Source organism: Marmota flaviventris, chromosome 7, assembly GCF_047511675.1.
Source record: "Marmota flaviventris isolate mMarFla1 chromosome 7, mMarFla1.hap1, whole genome shotgun sequence".
NCBI classification, from domain to species: domain Eukaryota; kingdom Metazoa; phylum Chordata; class Mammalia; order Rodentia; family Sciuridae; genus Marmota; species Marmota flaviventris.
Window position 1 is genome coordinate 9,264,428 of NC_092504.1, and position 20,918 is coordinate 9,285,345.

Consider the following 20,918-nt stretch of genomic DNA (forward strand, 5'->3'; position numbering starts at 1 on the left):
CTCTACACTAGAAGAAGCTATAAATTTTCATAAAAAGTTCCATGTCAATGCTAATACTTTACAAAAGCGTTTTAAAATAACTAAGGAACAAGCTAGACAAATAATAAAACAATGTCAAAATTGTGTGACCTTTTTACCACAAGTTAATCTTGGAGTCAATCCTAGAGGATTGATACCTAACCATATTTGGCAGATGGACGTCACACACTTGCCAGAATTTGGAAAATTAAAATATTTGCATGTTACAGTTGATACTTCTTCTGGATTTTTGATGGGCTCCCTTCATGCCGGAGAAAAAACTAAAGATGTTATAGCTCATTGCTTACAAAATTTTGCCACTGTGGGTGTTCCAAAACAGTTAAAAACAGATAATGCCCCTGGTTATACTTCTACCTCTTTTAAACAATTTTGCTCAACATTTGGCATTACTCATATAACAGGAATCCCATACAATCCACAGGGACAAGGCATAGTTGAAAGAGCTCATCAAACTATTAAAATGTACTTATTAAAGCAAAAAGAAGGAATTGGGAAGGGGTATATATTCCCCAAAGATAAACTTAAAATAACCCTTTTTACTCTAAACTTTTTAAATTTGGATTCATCAGGACTTAGTGCTGCGGAAAGGCATATGTGTCCAAAAAATGTACATAAGCCCAAGGTACTTTGGAAGGATATTCTAACAGGACAATGGAAAGGTCCTGACCCAGTAATTGTCTGGAGTCGGGGGTCTGTTTGTGTGTTTCCACAGGGAGAACAGCAGCCGATTTGGATTCCAGAGAGATTAACCAAAGTCCTGACCCAGTGATTGTCTGGAGTCGGGGGTCTGTTTATGTGTTTCCACAGGGAGAACAGCAGCCGATTTGGATTCCAGAAAGATTAACTAAAGCGATTTCTACAGACCAAAAAGAAGATGATTTGGCTCAAATCCATAACAACTGATATCCAAAACTCCAGTTTGGCTATTCTTACATCTGCAACAGAACCAGGATGCTTTTTTCAATATCTATTTTATTATTGCCCTTTGCCATATCATGAAGTTCTATTTTGTTTTTTGAGCTCATACAGACCTAGGTTAATGTTTTGCTGATCAGTTCTATTTTTTGACTATAGAGTTTTTAAACATTGCAATGGAGATTTCACCTGTAAAAAGTTATAAGGCCTTTACTATAATGTCATGTGTTGTATGTATTATGTTATGTGTGCACACTTGTGTTTTGTGTTATATGTTTGAATGTCCATATATCATATATGATGAGCGCTCATGATAAAATGGATCCAAATATTTTTTTTTTCACGTGATTTATATGGTTTAATTTATATTGGGTAAACAACTGTTGAGGATTGTTTTAATATGTAAACAAAAAAGAAGGTTAACAGATCTGTTTGTTTACTTTCACCTTTCCTTTTCATTATATTTAATAATTCTCTTAAAGATAATGTAAATTGTTAAGAAAATTGTTTTCTTTTAGTGCCTTCTGTAATGTTACATAATTTTTTCTTTAGCCATTATTGCCAGAATTCCTATCTTCATCCCAGTGCCGGTAAAGACAATGTAAATTGTTAAGAAAATTGTTTTCTTTTAGTGCCTTCTGTAATGTTACATAATTTTTTCTTTAGCCATTATTGCCAGAATTCCTATCTTCATCCCAGTGCTGGTGAAGTCAAAGATAAAACCAATCTACACCTTCTACAATAGCCATCACTGAACTGCTTGCAGAACTTGCCTGGACACATTGTGAGCTCACCTGTATGCATTTTGAACTATCTGTTGGTGCAGCGACTTGTGGTAGTGTTGGGGTATTTTTGCTGATGATGTCACCGGTGGTACAATTTTTCAAAGGAGCCCTCAATTGGCTTAATGTCATGACATTTTGCATCCTCCTCTACTAGTGATGGTCTAAAATTTGGGGGCCAACAGAGGTGAGGCAAAGAACCTCACCCCCCCACTGGTGCAAAGGCCTATCCACAAGTATGGCTGTATGCTGGACCGGTAGTCAGTGACGGGTATGATCCAATTGCAGTGGTACCAACCTAAGACAGGAGGCTGACGCCTAGAGGTCAGTTCATCCGATGACGGGTAAGGACCATATGTTGAATTGGACTGCCTAACAGGCACGGTCCCTAAGCCACATGCTTGTTGTTTAAACAGAGAGGGGGAGATGTTGAGAGCCACAGCCGAAGGGGCCCCAGCAAACTTCCAGCTGCCAGCAATCCAGCTGCCGGCTGATGATTGGCTCACAGCGGCCCCAGCAACATCTAGCTGATTGGCTCCTCGGCCCCAGCAACATCTAGCTGATTGGCTCCTCTGCGGTGATGCTCATTGGACTGTTTCCCTGCCCTTTCAGACCACGGAGCTGCTCATTGGGGGACTTTTTGGCTCCGCCCACGTGACCCAGCCAATCGGCCTCAAGAGCAGGAGGATTGTGGGAGGTGGAGGGAAGCTTGTGGGGGGAGAGAGAGGCTTGTGGAAAGCCGATGGTGGCAGTTGGGCTCTGAGGGGTTTTTCCTGAGAGGCTGTTTGTTTGGCGTGTTTTGTTCTAAAAATAAAGTTAGTTTCTTTTGACAAGTGGCTTCTGATTGTGCCCAGCCAGACTGCGGCAGAAAGAATACAACCAAATTCAAAATGTTGTTTTGAGGACTAAAGAAAAAATACGCTGAAATTGCTCTAATGGTAGATGCTCAAAATATTTGGATTTTTTAAAAATGCTATAAAGGTAAAGAAAATTGTGTGTGGTAACAGATTCTTATTCAGGAGTTTTAGGGAATGAGAAGGCATCCATGTGGCCACAGCTTGCTTCCAAACCATAGAAGATTTTAAAAAAGCTGGGCTCAGGACTTTGCTCTGTGAACAGGGGAGCCATAGATGGATTTTTGAGTGTGGCAAAGAGTGATGTTATCAAAGCTGGTTTTATCACAGGAACCCACCCACTGTGCACAGAATGGAAAGGAAAATGTGAAGTGGCAGCAGAAGTATGAGCCTTTTATTTTTAATGCAACTACTTAGTAGACCTGGGCAGGGGCATTTTTAACATGATTAAAAAGGACAGGAAAAAATCAAATCTATGCCTGAAGTTTGATGCCTGGAAGACTGAGAGGAAGTATTCATTCATTTATTTATTAATCAGCTCAAAATACATTTAATGAGCACCTATTATTCCCAGACACTGTGCTTGGAGAGTATAGACAAAGAGTCACCATCTGTACCCAAGGATCATGCAGACAACATGATATGTCTTGCCATCTGTGTACACCATCACACAAAGTGAATACTACTGACAGTCAGAGTGAGTCAGGGGAATGAGAGCCAGGTAAGGTAATGCCAGAGCTGAGCCTGAAAGCTGCCCTGGGTAGAGAGGGGAGGAACAGCCGCCAGGCTGGAACAGCATGAACAAGGACATGGAGACGTGAACTTGAAGGCCATCTTTGGGAAAGTTGTTGGCGTAGTTGGATTTCAGGTTGTACTGTCAAGGAAATGAAGCCAAAGAGATAGGCAGAGACCAAATCAGGAAGTGCCTCAGGCATGTGACAGAGAGTCTATCTTCTACCCCATAAGCCAGGAAGCCAGGAAGAGGTTTTCAGTGTGCTAAGCACCGTTCATAGGAATAGGGCCCTTAGAACAGAGAATTAGTATGGTGTGTGAGTGAGTGTGTGAGCGTGTGTATGTGCACACATGTGTGTGTGTGTGTGTGTGTGAGTAGGTGTGTGTATGGAAAGAGGGAGCAAGCTCAATTTCAAGTCCTTTGAATTGGAGGAGACATGGAAGACATCCACATAAAATTGTTCAGTGGGTACAGGAGTAACTCTGTCTGTGAGCAAGGACCAGGCAGAAAGACAGATTTGCTGCCTGCGGGTGACTGGTGAAGATTTCAGAATGACTGTGACATTCTGGGGGAGATACAGAGAAGGGAAAGGTGAGGATCCTGAGCACAACTCTGTACACCTCACTCCAAGCAGAAGGGGGACAGCCAGACCACAGTTGGTAGTGGTAGGGAAGCCGGGGACAGGGGTGGTGGAAGTCACTTAGACAACCCACAGCGAGAGGCAAAGGGAGGACACGGCGGGACAGGGAGCAGAGAGAGCAGAGGAGCTCTTAAGGAGCTCAGGATATTTATCTGGAAAAGCAAGTGTTACCTTCCCTTTAAAATAGCAAATAATACAAGACGAGACGGCAGACTTGCACATCAGGAAAGGTCTCTTCTCGGCCTTGAACAACAGGAAAGAGCTGGCCGGGCTGCAAGATGACAATGAGCCATTCTAGCAGGAGGAAATGCCGGAGCGAAGACTGAGAGTCAGGAAGGAGCATGGTGTTTGGACGGGTCAGCTAGAAGCCCAAACTGTCAGGGAGAGAATGTGAATTTGGAAATAATAGGAAACAAGATAGGATAGTTTGGAACAGGCAAGAATATGAAGGGCCTTGAAAGTCAGGTCGAAAAATGTGTGTTTGGTGACCCAGCCTTAAGTGGGAGCAGACAGAGGAGCTCCTAGTTCCACCCTGTTCTGGGCCAGCGTGTGGCATCCATTCACTCACTTCCCCAGTGAATGATGAGCCAATATGAAGGCCATGAAGCCTAAGAGGTCAGGACAATCACCTCCATTCTTCCTTCCACCATGATCTGAGAGCCAGCCAGGTCAGACACTGTGCAAGGAGGCAGATCTGCAAAGCCCAGGACCAGCTGCAGTCTGCTGTCTGCAAGAGCCCATCACTGAGCTGCTTCTCAGAATGGCCCACTCATCTTGGACTGTAACTCCAATCTGGACCCCCCTGAGGACACTGCCTCTCCCACAGTCTCCCCAGTGGTGACTGTTTCTCTACTGAAACTTCTAGAACTGGAGAGGGAGCAGGTGTCCTATTTGTTCCTCGTCCCTATTTCCAACCATTGTCCACTCCTCCTCCCTACGACCCCACAGCTGCCTGGAAAGCCCTGGCTGCACATGCCACCCCATGCCCTGGACAACTCCCCATGCCATTCCTTCATGGAATCAACTCACTTCCCCGAGTCGTTCTGTCTCCAGTGATTCTTTCCAGCCTCCTCAGTGCCCTTCCTGCCTGGCTCAGATTTCATAGGCTCTGGAATCGATGCTCAGCCTCTTTGCTTCTCTGTACTCACCTAGAAAAACCCGAACCCCAGTTAGGTTGAATTCTGCTTCTGCACCTGGGTCGCTGACGGTGGCTAGGAAAAGCACACGCCGGCGATGGACCCCACTGGAAAGGCAGATGGCCACTCTGGAGGATGCTTTTGATCCTGCCCAGAAGCCTACCATGTTTTTCTCCACCATCAATTCTGCTCTCCCACAAAACCTGCTCCTCTCTACTTAAATCCCCCAACCTGGCATCCCTCTGATCAGTTTCAAGAGCTATTCTTACATCTGATATCAGTGAGAAAAATAGAGCAGAACAGGAGTCTGCGAAACCTGCTCACCCTGTCTCTGCCACTTAGGAGTGATTTGGCTCCTGAGCGACCCTGTGATTTGGGACCTGGAATGGGGGCACCAAATAATCAAAATAGATCATGAAAACAGCTCTTCCATACCTGATTATGATCATCATGTCCACCAATCTGCGGCACAGATTCTCAAATATTCTGTCTCCTCCTGCATCTGAAGCAGGAGCCCTGTTCCTAGCCAGGGTTAAGCACAACCACACAGAGCTCTTGAGCCTGGAATGTTTCCTCAGAGAGGTGGGATGGGAAGGGCACGAGGACTTTGGGGGCAGATGGGAGAGCAAGAGCAAGTGCATAGATATACTGAGATGACTTGGGAGTCAGTTTGACTGGCATATGCCTGGGTGGCTTCCAGGCCAGTGGTGGTGGAAGGTAGGTCCACATGGCTCTAGATGAAATATCCCAGGCAAAATCAGAATGCATGAACATCAGAGTCAAACTGCTTCATTTTAAGCCTCTTTTCTGCCATTTATTACCAACTGGCCCTTCAGCAGGTGATTTAATCAGCTATTTTGCTGCTATGACAACAGACCCAACCAGAACAATTTTAGGGAGAGAAAATTTATTTGAGGCCTCACGGTTTCAGAAGTTTTGATCCATAGAAGGCTGGCTCCATTCTTCTGGGGCTAGAGTGAGGCAGGACATCATGGCAGAAGAGTGTGGCAGAGGGAACCAAGGTCCTCCTTCTTGGATCTCAACCTCCCCTTTAGCTTTAGCTCACATCAGGATCAAGAAGAGGAGAGAGCTCTCCACTCTTTAGATTCAAATATATATCCCAAAGCTACATCCAGTTCCCACCTCCTCCAGCCATACCCCACCACTTCAGTTACCAGTTAATCCCTATCAGGGGATTAATTCACTGACTGGGTCAAGAATCTCCCAACCCAAGTATTTCTCCTCTGAACCTTCTTATGTTGTCTCACACACAAGCTTTTGGGGGACACCTCACATCTAAACCATGACAGCAGGGTTTGTCCTCTTTGGAGAAAAGGAGCCCAGTTAGTCTTATCCACACTGAGCCCTTTAATCCCAGCACCCAGCAGAGTACCTGGAAAGACGGAAGCAGAGTTACAGAATAAGAATGTAGATAGATACCTGACTGCGCTCCTGTGTACCTGGAGGTGAGCTGCCCATTCCCTCACCCCTAGTCCACAAGCCAGGTCAGTATTTGAATGAAGAAATTGGGTCCTGTGCGTGAGACATTAGCCCAGTATCTGATGCAGGTGTAGCTCTTGATGCTCTTATTTCAGGCTGATCGTTAGTATTTTAAACTGAATAATCACCCATGGCTTTCCTGTATCACAGCTTTCTTAAGCTCGGCCTCTGGGAGTTTTGAGGACAAATACTTTTTAAGTGGCACAGCTGAGCTCGGCACATAGTAGGTTCATTTCCATCCTGCTTTTCCTATCATGCTTTGCAACTTGGCCAAAGAGCCATGGCTTGGATCACCCACACGTGGTGGCAGGCTCTTGTTCTGACTCCTCCACTGAAAGCACATTTCTGCATTCTCCTTGACGAGGGTCCCTGCTGCTTAGGATCTGGCTTCCTTCCGTTCCTCGGCTGCCTTGTCTGAGCCCTGCACTGTGGAGGGAGGGGTCTTGCTTTCTCCTCAGGCTCTAAGATTACTGTTTTCTTTCCCCTGACTGCTCTGTGACCGTGATGTGGCCCTCGGGGTGAGGGGGCCCTGGAGAGGGTGGGACCAGCAGGGATCCCATTAAAACACAGAGCAGCCATGCAGGCAAGTCGGCTGGGCTCCTTCCCGCCTGCTCCTACCACCCCGCCCCCCAAATATGATCATAACAGCAGAGAGCTATAAAGTCCCTTTTCATTGCACACAGAGTCCAGCTCCCTAACAAGGTTCTGACTGTGGAGAAGAAAAGGAGGACATTGTAAAGTAGGATCAAAGGAAGGAGCGGCCAAGAGAGGCCACTAGTGTGGTGTAATGGAAAGACCCCACCCAGACCGCGGAGCAAGACCCAGGGATTCTTGCTGACTTGAGGCAAGGTCCTCCTTCTTGGATCTCAACCTCCCCTTTAGGAAATAAGAGCCTGAATCTAGATTGACATATCGTCCTTTGCAGCCTCTGGATCCTAGCAAATATTTTCTATCACCAGCAAAACAGAAGGATGAGAAGCCTTCTCACTCCATGATCTTGCAGCTTGGAAGTGATTCAGCTCTTAACCAACTCTGCAATTTGGGATCTGGAATGGAGACCCCAAGCTGTGGATTTTGAACCACAGACATCTGTGTCCTTTCATCCAATGCCTTCAATGACATTGCAACACTCAGCCTATTCTGTGGCTTATTCAGTACCCAGCCGCTCGAAGATGTTAGCAAACAGAGACTAGCACACAGTAGATGCCTAATAAACATTTGTGGAATTAATTAACACTTGCACAGGGTAGTCAGAAGTAGGTTCTTCATCATCTGCCATTATTCACGTATTCACTATTTATTGAATGATTATTATGTGCCAGGGCCTGGAGATACATTAGAAAACAATGCAGACCCAGAGCATTCCTTGATGGAGTTTGATTGAAAATGTAGAAAATAAATAAAAATAATTATTTGCTGCATGATAATAAATACTAAAAGAAAAATAAAGGCAAGGGAGGCCATAGCCAACAAAGAGGGCTGGGGTGACATTCCATATAGACCATGATCAAGATGAGACTCCTTAGTAAATGAGATTTGAGCAGAGACCTAAAAGAAGTGAAAGGGTAGCCAAGCAGGTGGCCTGCCAGGTGGGCAGGAGGCCATCTGTTGACTTAGGATGCATCATGGTGGTGTGTGGTTGTAACCAGGTGAGCAAGGCAGAGGCCACAAGATGCTGATGTCAGAGGTCAGTAGTGGGTGCAGATCACCAAGACGATTTGACTTGAACCCCAGCAAAGACTGGCATCTTGGGGACAGTTGGAGCAGAGAAAAGATACCGTGTGGTACATTTTAACAAAACAAATTGGCCACAATGAGGAAAGACTAGAGCAGGAGAGTATCTAGGATACCAGTGAAATAATCCAGGAAAGAATGGCATTGAGTTAGACCACCAGGATGAGGGAGAAGAAGTAAGAAATTCAGTACATAGTTCAAGATTAAGTCAGTTCACTTAGCATCCAGCCAGTGCTGCCATCTCTTATGCACTGATGACTCCTTTCTCTAACTAGATCGTAACTTCCTGTGCTATGTTCCTATGTAGCTTCCAAATCCTTAGCATATTTGCTTATGAAATTGTTGGCACTTAGTAAACCCTGTTCATTTGATGCAGCCTAGCCAGAATTTATTATATATCCAGGTCTAGCCTTACCTCCACTCCCCATCCCCAGCATCGTACAGTCAATTCATATTGAATCTCTTCCAGTTCCTCCAGCCAAGCAGTTTCTCATTTCATACCCTTGGCCAAAGAGTCTGGGGTATCAAGCAGAATTGGACATGAGTTGAGGGAGTGTTTCTTTTCTTTTTCAACAATGGGAAAAAAGATAAATAGGTTTAAACGCTGGTAGGAAGTACCAGTCATGAAAAGGAGATGGTTGAAGAACCCATCAGAGGAGAAGTAAGTGAAACAGAAGGTTTGTGAGAAAGAAAGAGGTGCTGCTTGAGATGACCTCAAAGGGGAAGTGAAAGTCAAGGATGCGTGCAAGTTTACAGGTTCTATAATAGAAAGTGGAGCGCTCTCTGGTGACTGGTTTATGTGCTAAGCATGAGCGCATAGGTGGAAGTAGAAGTTTAAGAAGAGAGGAAAATTTGACATATCTCCTCAAGAATAGACAAAAAAAAAAAAAACTTGAAAAAAATGAAGCAACATGTTCTTTCAAGGCAGCATTGAGGCCCCTGAAGTTCAAGGTCAACTGGTGGTGTCCTTGATCTGCAGGTTAGAGCTCACCTTTCCCTGATGGAATATAGCAGACCAGCTATAGGTGAAGATAAAGCAGATGATCAGAATCACCCAGGGTCAGTTCGTGGTACGTGTGTGACAGAAAGACAGTAGAGCTACACCACCAAAGTGAAGAGAACTGTTGAAGTGACCAGCAATAGAATCTGTGAGAACAGAGATGAGAGGAGAGATAGGAGCAGCAGATAGTGTCGGACAAATAAGAGGACATCTCAACCGAGGGACGAGAAAGTTAAGAGTGGGAGAGGGAGGGAATTGGAGAGAGAGGAAACTCGTGGTCAGAGAGTGGGAGGTGTGAATTTTATAACTTCGGAGATGGAGCATTTCCAGAATATGACCAAGTCCAGGGTGTGGTCACCAGAGCGGGTGAAAGAAGTGGCTTGGAGGGGAAGCCACTAGAAATGAGAAGAACAAGAAGCAGAGGGACCAGGGCTTGAGCAGCTCACACAGGGAAACACAGAAGGCACCCAGAATGGTGGCAGCATTTAGAAAGTGGGGGATGTGCAGACAGTGTCACATGCATGAGTGAAGGGGCCTGTCCAGGAAATGGGTCAACAGCAGAAAGGCCAACGAGGAACCTGCAGATCCAGATGAGCATCAGAAGAAATCGCGTTCAACTGAGTGGCAAGTGCATGACACCGAATTAGTCCACCAGGATGAGGGAGAAGTAAGCAAGGATCCAAGTGCCGAGTGCAGTCTAGGGGGAAGAGCCCTGGACCATGTGTGGAGCCACAGTGAGCCTTATAGACGTGCCCGGGCATCCTCTGATCAGGCTCAGGCCAAGGGAATAACCTACCTGACCAACTATAATCTTTTACTGGTCGGCAGACCATAAGAGTCTAGGGGGAAAGTTGAAATGTCAACTTAATGTATAAACCAGCCAGTATCTAATCTGAATTCGCCTTTTAGAGTTGGACCAAGTAGAGAGACATTGTACTCTAGATTTTATGGCTCATGAATAAAATGACCAAAAGCCAAAAACTGGTAAAGATCACTGAAGTCACTAAAATGAGAATTCAAACAAGGAAGACATAAGAGAAATGAGGGTGGCCTGGAGAAGATGGGGAGGTGGGTGTAGGGGTGGGGACTGCAAGAGCCTCAGAGGACATCAGGGCTATGGAGAGATGAAAGGGGAGAGAGAAGAGGTCCTGGGCAGAGGGACTACTCTATGTGACAAGAAGCCACTGATTGAAAAAAGTACTTCTTAGGGGACTTGGTGAAGTTCCCAGATATCCTGCTTGGCTTCCAGACATAAAAATCTCACAAGAATCTCAAGGTTGAGCTGAGAACCTATACGAGGAATTTGGACTTCATGTTGTAGGAAACGGGAAGTCAGGATTGGTGGTCGAATCAGAATTGTGCTCTGGAAAATTCCTCTGGCAGAAATGGGTGAGCTGCAGGAATACAGGGAAAGAATTGAGAAGGAGACCAAGGACACGGTGGATGTCTAAGAGAGGGGCACGGAAGCATGCTGGGGAGGGGGAAAATGAGAATGGAGAGAAAAGAGAAGGCACCAGAGATTTTTCCAGAGGGAGACAAGGTGGGACTTGAAAGCCAAAGTAAACAGGAGGCATCACTACAGAGCCCGCCTCCCACGTGATTGGTGGAGTGCAATTGAGCATCATTCAGATGCCCTGAGAGTTCAGGTTAACACAGAGACAGCCGCCTCCAGAGAAAGCCAAGGTGGCTATTTATGTCTTAAAAGAAGAAAATCAGACACCAAGAAGGGAAACTAACCTTTCCCTCACAGAAGCCATAAACAGCATCCAAATGTGGAAGAGAATGAAACCGCCAGCCATGTGTTTAAGAGAAACTTGATATCATGGGCTAGACAAGGCCGGCCGGGAAACAGGCTCCAGTATTAAAATTCTAACACATGGGGCGCTTGGAAAATTAAAAATAGACGCAGTGGGATAGAGAGACTCTATCTAAATGGATGAGGCAGGGACAGAAATGATCTATTGAGCCGCAGCCTGGAGGGCAGCTGGGAGAGAAGCGACGAAAATGGAAACAGCCACCAGAGGGAAGGGTATTGGCCACCAGAGAGCAGTGACCCGACAGAGGTCCAAACTGCTCCTGAGGATAGAAGTGGGAAAACAAGAATATGACCAGTCAGGGAGTATTGCTTCCTCTACGTGAGGCTGTGAGAAGCCAGGCTCCTCCCAGAAGCCCCCTAAACGGCGGCTGCCTGCACAGGCCTGGGTTCTCGGCTCTCCCTGAAACTCTGCTCTGCCAGAGGCAGGGGTGTGAGTGAACTCCCTGGGACTCCAGGCTCCTCCTCTGTGGCCAAAGGACAGACATTTGTACTCCATGGAACTGGACACAAAGTCAGATAAGAAATGCCAGTGACTAGGGGGCTGCTGCATCTGTCTTGATTTTCTAATTGAGCTAAACCAACTTGAATGAGAGCCATTCCCGTTTAAAATTTGCAGATTTTTATATTTCCAGGTATTACAGCTGTCAGATCACCCTTGGGACCAGCCCTTTTATAGGGAAGGACCCTCAGAGGGGGTCTTTACAGGGCTCACAAATGTGGTATACCAGGACCCCAGATCAGCTCTCAGGAAGCTGCAGGTAGTGGTGTAGCTATTGCTGCCACAAACTACTCTTCCTCTTAGCTGGGCACATGTTTCTTGAGGACAAAGATGGCTTCTCATTTCTTTATGTCTCAAACACCTGGAGGAAAACCAGACACAGAATAGACAAAATCCATCAAAGGAGTAGATAAGCACCGGCCCAACTGTTAGGGTACAGTCCACCAAGGGAGGCTCCTGTGTCCATCCTTAGCAGTGAGTACCAGGCCTAACGTGCAGTGGACACTCTACTAGTGTTCCTGAAGGACAGGAATGAACAGAGCTAGCCATTAGGTGGGACTACCTGTGTTAACACCTGAAAGGATTTTCTTATCTCTATCGCAGGGGTACAGCACTGTGTGGCTCCAATTTGGATATAGATATAGATATCTGAGCATGTCTGAGTATATCATGTATGTGTCAGCACATGCACACACATACACAGGTGCACATATATCCATTGTTGCCCAGACACAGAAGTGAGTGGCACCTTCGTCTGTTACCTTTATCGCCATTCGAGTGAAAGAAACAGCAAAGTCCCAGAGAACCAAATGATAAATGAACAGAACAATTGTTTTTCTTTGTCCTGGGCTCTGTGCTCAGTGCCACCTAGAGGATTCTAACATGTAAAATTCATAATCATCTTTTGAAGTAGACAAAATAATTGTCTCTAACTTACCTATGAAGAACATGACTCGGAGGAGTTAAGTAAGTTCTCTAGAGTCGTACACCCCAACCACTGAGCTACTTTCAGTGACATTTCTTTACCTGGAACTTAGAATAGAACTTTCCAGATTTCTCCGTCAGAGAGAGAAGCCATGGGGACATCCTGTTTCTCTCCATGCTTTCTTCTCTGATGTCCTCAGCATCTGACTCACCTGACGCGCAGTTGTCCTCACAATTCAGATTGCAGGGAGACCTGGAAACTTTTAGACAGACTGTGGAGGCGCTGGCTTTTAGCCACTCAAGGGGCAGCTATAGGTAGGGTCATGTTTCAACCATCAGTCAAGCAAACAGACAGACGCTGGCCACAGATCCCAAGTTTGCACCAGTTTCCTTAATGACTAGATAAATTCCCTCTGCATCCTCCCAGAAAGTCACAGTCTCTGGACAGCTCTGCCACTCCGGCCCAAGTCCACACTGATAGCATCAGGATAGCTGGCCTGAAGTGAAGCCCTGATGCTCAGCCCTTCAGCAGGCCTGCGTGGCTCCAGAGTAACTGAGCTACCTGAGGCAGTGTGAAGGCCTGGGCCCAATGTACAGGCAATGGCTGGGAAAAGAAGAACTTTCCTCAAATGAAATTCTAAGCAGGATTTCAATGGGGAACCAAAGTTAAGAGTGAAACTGCTCAGGCTGAGGCAGGAGATCTTTCCCACCTGCTGACCCCACATTGCTCCAAGGTACTTCCCAGAATCCCCGTAGAGTTGAAATTCTCTGATCTGGTACAGCCCAGCCCCATTCACTTCAGGGACAAGGAACAAGGGCATGGAAAAGTTAGTGTGGACAAGTGCTATGGTTTAAATGTTTGGTTTCCCCAAAATTAATGTGTTGAAACCTAACCCACAAGGTGACGGTCTTAGGAGGTGGGACTTTTTGAAAGATGATTAGATCATGAGGACTAAGTCCCCTTGTAGGGTTCAGCACCCTTATAGATGAGGCCTCAGAGAACTGCCTTTCCCCTTCTACCATGTGAGAGCACAGTGAGAGGTGCCATCTTTGAACCAGAGAGCGGACCCTCATCAGAGACCGCATCTGTTGGCACCTGGTCTTGGACTTCCCAGCCCCCTGACTGTGAGAAATTAATGTCTGTGGCTTATAGGCCACTCAGTTCACATTTTTTTTGTTACAGCAGCCCAAAAGAACTGGCACACCCAAACCTGCTCAGCTACGACATGCTGCAACCAGAACTCAGAGCTATTACCTTTAGCCCATGCTCAGAGTGCCACACAGTGCTGTTTTCACTACAAAGATGAAAAATTTCTCTTATCACTGGTTAATTTTATTTGTCCAGTTTTTAATCATGATGAGGAATAGTTATCTAAAATGAATTTTATAAAGGAAATATTATCCAACACAGGCACCAAAGAGGGGAGAAGGAAAGACATGGTGGATTGTCAGCAGAGCATCCTCCTAGCCCTCCCCATCAATAAAGAGCGGAAGGTTATGCATGGGATTGTTGTTTGCCTGGGAGGCTGCCTGTTCTCAATCCTCACCCAGCTGTGGTCTCCTGCTTCCCTCCAGACTTCCTCCAAGTGGCCTCCCTGAAGCCCCCTGAGGCCGGGTCCCCTTCCCAGCCTGCTTTCGCTTCTCCCCGCTGCACAGACACCTCCACCAGTGTGGCCCAAGAGCTTTGTGCATCCATGTAATCCTTAAAGAGTGGATTGTGGGGCTGAGGATATGGCTCAGTGGTACAGCCTAGCATGCAGGAGGCCCTGGTTCCATCCCTTGTACCACAAAAAGAAGATGTTGCACAATGAACTTGGTGAGTTTCTTTAATAATGCTCCAAGTCTCACAAATATGTTGACCACGTTGGCATCACACATTCTTTTAATCTCAAAAAATTCCAGGATCTCATCAAGTTTGAGTCCTTGTTCTGCCACCTCCTGGCCATGTGTTCTTAGCTAAGTCACATAAGCTTTATCATTCATGACAAGATTATAATAACCTCACTGCAAAGCCCAAAGATAATGTGCACTGTCTTTCTCATGGGAGCGACTGGCAAATGACAGCTAGCATGTTTTTCTACTAAATAGCGAACTCTTATTCGCCATTAAGTCACCAACAACTAGCATAGTTCTCCAGTAAATGTTATGGATAATTATGATTTTCTAACAGTGACTGAAAGAGTGCATAAGCAAGTGAACCAGTGAACACTTGTGAATGTTACAGGGATGTTCGCACATGATGTGACCTCCGTCCAGTCCAGGTGTGTCTTTTAGAACAATCCTGAAGAATGATCATCTGCCGTCCAGAGGAGCAGCTCACTTGCTCTCAAACAGACGTTAGTATGGCTCACCATCCACCCATCTCTCCTCGCTCTGACCTCCACCAGTGTGGGGCACATAGTAGGTGTTCATTCTTTCATCCCTTTAACACACATTTCTTGCAGCCAGCTATTTACACCTTTGGCAAGTGTCTCTGTCCTCTGAGCCCAGAGCCCTCCACCTGTAGCAGAAGGGTTAAAGCCACTACTCCAGAGGCTGCTGTGAAGATTCAATGCAGATACTTCTGGAGCATGAAGCACAGTTGGGGGCAGTGGCATTTGAAAATGGCATCTGTCCTAATCATCCAACAATATGAACTGCTTCCTACTCAGGTGAGAAAGCAGAAGTCACAGCAGTGAAGGACCCCACAGGGCTCACTGTTGCATCCCATCACACATCTCCCTGAGCCAAACCTCAGCACAGGACAAGATGCTATGACAAAATTTCTTTCATCTCATAATGAGAAATAAATAGTGTACATATATACCACAGCGCTTCCTACAGGCCTGGGGTGATCATGTGGGAATTCCAGAGGTAAGAGGGAAAAAATACAGCATTATTATTTTAATAATTAAATGCAGATCTTTATTGGGCAAGGCTGTGGGTCCGAGATAGTTTGGAAGCTGAGTGGATACAAGAAATAAGATAGGCCTCTCTCTTCAGGGGTCCACCGTCTCCTTGAGTTCCTGGCTTAAAGGCAGCAGCTTGGATTGCTTCAGGGTAGGAGAATGTAGACTTGGAGAGAACGTCTCCCGACATTCCCCAGATACCACAGCCTCACTATTCCTGGTCACTGCTTTACAGAAAAATCTCCACTTTTGACCAGCTACTCGCCTTAGAACTCATCCATATTCCTAAAACCCACAAAATAATTCCCACTTTGATGTGAGAAGCATTGGCAGCATTTAACCTGCAGTATTTCAGGACACTGACTGTCACAGGAAAGTATTTCCTCTCAACTTAATAATAACCTAGTAATAGAAACTAATTATAGGGAGGTCAAGAAACAGGAGTTCTGAACCAAATAAACACCTTCATGTTAGGCAGACTTCCTGAAACTATCACACACTACAATCTATCCATCAGTGTCTCAATAAACAGTTCTCAAGCACCTACTAATAATAGTGAACCTTAATGAGGGCTTAGGAAGGACAGGTCCTTATGTAAACCTCATAACATTCTTGTGTGGCGGGAACTAGGACTAGGCCCATTTGACAGATGAGGAAACTGAGTGCCAGGGACAGCCAGTCATTTCCCATGTCCAGCCAGGAAGTGGTAGCCCAGGCTTCACCAGGAAGTCTGTGCCAGAGGGCCTGCTCAGAGCCACCAATTGTACCACTTCTGAGACACAAATGTTTGCTAAAAGTTGGAAGAGACATGAATGTGGTGATCAGCAGTTATGACAGAGCCAGACACACCAAGAGAGGCCACAGGAAAGCATGGTGAGCCAGCAGTGAACGCTCACACATGCACAGAGATACCAGCTCCTGTATCCCACCATAACCATGAGGAGTATAGTCAGCTGACCATACAGGTGAGAAAGGCAGGAATTTAGACACAGGTCAACCAGCCAAGGTCAAGCATTCTGCGAGCACAGGAGCCAAGATGCAGGTAACGGTTCCCTTTGGACTCTCAGTGGCTTCCCATTGCACCTTGGGGTGCTCTTGGACACATAAGAGACAGTGGCTTGGTCTCCCTGGGGAGGACCCAGAAGGCTCCCGAATGTGGATGGATGAGGAAGAAGGAGGATTAGGACAAGGAGAGGCCCAAGAGGCCCTGTCCAGGCTGGGGATATCTACAGCTTGTTCACAAAAGCACATAGCCAAGAAAATGTTGGCATGCCCAGGAGCCAAAGCTGGTCAGAGGTGACTCAACTGTGGGTTGCAGAATAGTGGGGCAGCAGTGAGGCTGGGAAAGTTATGAGGGCTTCATCCTGGAGCCCTGAGATGGCCCCCTTGCTACTGGCCCTGCATTCAAAGCCTCTGATGTGAGATGCACATGAATATTCCACCCTCTTTTATCTACTTTACTAATTTTACACAGAAAACCTTTGCAGAGTATTTCAAGAGGGTTTTGACTAGTCTTCCACCAAGATCCTCAAGTTCAGGGATTCTGTCCCATTAGCTTTTGGTTACCCCAGTGGCCTGAGCACTCTGCCTCTACAAGGTACTTACTAAGTAAAGATGGCTTCTAAGTGGAAGGACGGCTCATGGGGTGAATGGGCGGGTACATGGATGATTCAGTCAATGATCCAGAAGCAAAGCAATACATTCCTGCTAAGAGTGGCCTTCTATGTAGACAGCATGAATGACAATCTCTATATTCAGTGTCAGCACTACACAGGTGCCTCTTCCCACAGAGCCCAATGACTGGGATTCCTGCCATGGGAGCAAGGTGTTTCCTTCTGTAGTAAACACTAGAGGTTGAAATGCAATTGTTTTGAAGAATTCTTCATTGAATTGTTTACTGGTTTTTGAAGATCACTATCAGTAGGTTTGAAATCACACGAAGATGCAAATGACCAGCGCTGGCTCAACCCTGAGAAGGTGCTAGGATAGGAAGGAGGCAGAGATGAAGGTCCAGTCTGTTACCCCCTCTTATTCCACCAGTAAGAGTTTGGGGGGCTTCTGTCTTCTTCCTGACCTTGCCTTGCCACCTACATATCACCCTCCCTGGAGCATGTTTACTTTTAAAACCAGACACCAACAAAGACCTCGAAGTCATGCCCCGCATCCACTGCTCAATAACAGAAGCACTCCTTGCTGTCGGTCAGGCCAGCCGCTGCCTTTCCTCCCAGCCACAGAGTCCTGCCTCCCTGCCCGTGCCATCCCCCCTGCCCCCAGGGCTCTCTGCTCCCATCTCCCCACTTCAGGATCCCCCAAATCCTGCCTCACCTTCTCGGCAATCTGTTCCCACTAAAATCCCCACCATAGTTGGGGCATTATTTCTCCACTTATCCTCAACTATTCGTCATGTTTTCCCTTTTTGGTCTGGGTTCAGATGTAGTAAGTCTTGCTAATAATAATAAGAAGAAGAAGAATTGTGAACCTTAAATATGCCCTTTGTGCTAAAATCTGGATCTGGGATGTCTCCAAAGACCCATGTATAAAGCCTTGGTCCTCAATTTAGTGCTATTGGGAGGTGTTGGTGGTGAAGCCTAATGGAAGGAAGTGAGGTCACTGGGGTTGTGCCCTTAAAGGGAATGTGGGATCTCAGCCCCTTCTTGTCTGTGCCCACCGCGAAATGAACAGGCACCATGCACTCTTACCACAATATACTGTGCCACCACAGGTTCAAACAACAGGGGCAAGCAACTGTGGACTGAAACCTCTGATACCCTAAGCCAAAATAAAACTTTTCCTTTATTAAATTGATTATCTCAGGTATTTTGTTACAGTAATACAAAGCTGACTAATAATGTCCCGTATTTTGTACACACTATTATCTTGTCCTAAGAAGTAAAAATTTGGGGCTGGGATCGTGGCTCAGCAGTAGAGTGCTTGCCTCACATGTATGAAGCACTGGGTTCGATCCTCAGCACTACATAAAAATAAATAAATGAAATAAAGATATTGTGTCCATCTACAAATAAAAAATAATTTTAAAAAGGAAATAAAAATTTACATGCCCATTTGATAAATGAAAACTACAGGGATCAGATCAGGAAGGGTAACATACAAACCAAACAAAAACCCTCCACTCTTTGAATTTCAGCTTTTCTCATTCAACCCTGCCTCCCTGACTCAGTAGAGCTACAAAATGATGAAAAACGTTTTGCTTTATCATTAGACATTATATGTAAAACACCAATGCAATTTTTGCAAGACCTCCAGAAAAGCTTTCTATAATGACTATATAGTATTTCACAGGGTGCATTTGTATCAGGTTTTATCTGACCCTCTCTTATTGGTATGACGTTTTCAGATTTGTTTTTACAGTGATAAAGAACAGAGCCATGGGGGAAAAAAACATACAACTGTACATTTCCTCTCTCCTTAGTTTGAACTATTTCCTTCTAATAGGTTTCCAGGAGCAGGATTATTGTGTCAAAACATATGAATGTTTTATGACTTACAATCCACATTATCCACACGCATTGGCATAGACCAGTTTATATCATCGTTACCAGCAACACACACTGATCCCAGTCCCAGCGATCTCTCAGAAAGGGCATGCTTATTTTACTTTCCTACAACTAGTCAAGTCCAATGTTGTTTTCTAATCTATCGGCTGTGAGTTAGCTCATTTTATGAAGACGGCTCTCAGTGTTCTGATTTCATTTTGATTTGTTTGTACTTGTTCTTGTGTTGTTGTTGTTAAATATTTAATTTTAGGTGAACACAATGTCATTGTCTATTTATTTATTTTTAATGTGGTGCTGAGGATTGAACCCAGAGCCTCATGCACGCTAGGCAAACACCCTACTCCTGAGCCCCAACCCCAGATCCTGTACTAGTTCTTTAAAACACCATAACAAACCCTGTATTAGACATACTGTCTGTGCTAGACCTCAGCTCATTAAGCATTAACCTCATCTTGGCATCAAATACTTGATGATAACCCAAGTGTGTGCTGTGCTGGCACTGAGGACCCGGATGAAAAAGACACGGCTTCACCAAACTCAGAAACTCAGGGTGGACGGTGTGGGATAAGCTCTGAATTCATTTATAAGATGCTTTTAGAGGAAGCAGACTCTGGGCATTTTCATGGAAGGTGCGAGGTCTGAGCTGGTGAAGGGCTGGGGGGCTGTGTGAGGCAGAGACCCCTGTGAGAGCAAGTTCAGTGCTGACAGCCGGCCACAGACGCTAGCCCAGGCAGAGGCAGCCTCTGCAGGAGGAGCCACAGACATCTGCTCCTTCACTGAGCAGTCCGGCCTCTGTCGTGGGGTCCCGAGGATAAGTCCACTCAGATGAAAGTGGAGACCTGCTTTCCAGAAGTTTCTTCTTGTGGAAGACAACTAAGCAGACCCTATCTTTAAGCTACCAGCAATGGGTTTATGAAATTTTGACCCTTAAGGTTCTCGGTGCAACAAACATTACTTTATTCTCACGACCTGGCTCTTTAGGCCCAGGGTAGGATTCTTTTTCTAAGTCAGGAAAAGGTCTTAATGACATGAAGATAAACTGCTGCCCTTGAAGTCCTTTGCAAAGTCGACCCATCAGTTCCCTACCTCTGAAGTCAGCTGAGTGCTCAGTTCAGTGGGATTATTGGATCCATTTAGTTAAATAACCCTGACTCATGTTTCCCAGTGGATTTGAGTGCTCAAATAACACCTGGGTGTTCCTTAAATCCAGCCTGAGTCTGCACTGAGTGCCAGGAGGAAGCTTGTCTTCACCATCCTTCATCCCTAATGCTCATCTGAAGAGACTTCAAACCGGGGATATGGACCAGTGTCCCTAACAACAGGTGTCAAAAGATTATCCAACAGGGATGATGACAAAGTCTCTGGAATCAAGAGGAAGAATGTCTGCAAACTCACAAAACAAGGTTTCTGTGAAGCTAAAAGACTCTTAAGACCACAGATGACCAGCAGGATACTCTCCGCTGGCCCAGTGGACTCAGAGGACCTGGAGCTAGACCGTCAGCCATCACCAGTCACCAGGCCTTAGAAGCAGGTGTTGAATGGGAACGAGAAAGGCCTTTTTAGCCTCCAGACTCTAGTCCTACTCTACACCTTTGGATACAACAGTGGGTCTGGTGGTGGAGCCCAGAGGTGCCCTGCCACCCTGCACCAGTCACACTGCCTCCTTTGCTGGGCCCCCCTCTTGCCTCCCACCCCAAGGCCTGCACCCAGGGTTGCCCCACCTGGAATGCGCTTTCCCTAGGATGCACCTGGTTCCCTCCTTCACTTCATTCCATCCTTCACTCCAGTGCTGCTCCCAAGAGAGGTCTTCTGTGGTCCCATTGTAGGAAATAGCGGCACCTTACTTCACCCCCCCCCCCCACAGCCCCGTACATGCTCGACTTTCTTTTTAGCACTTGCGACGTCCAGAACCGTTTACAGTTCATCTCCAAGACATGGGGAAT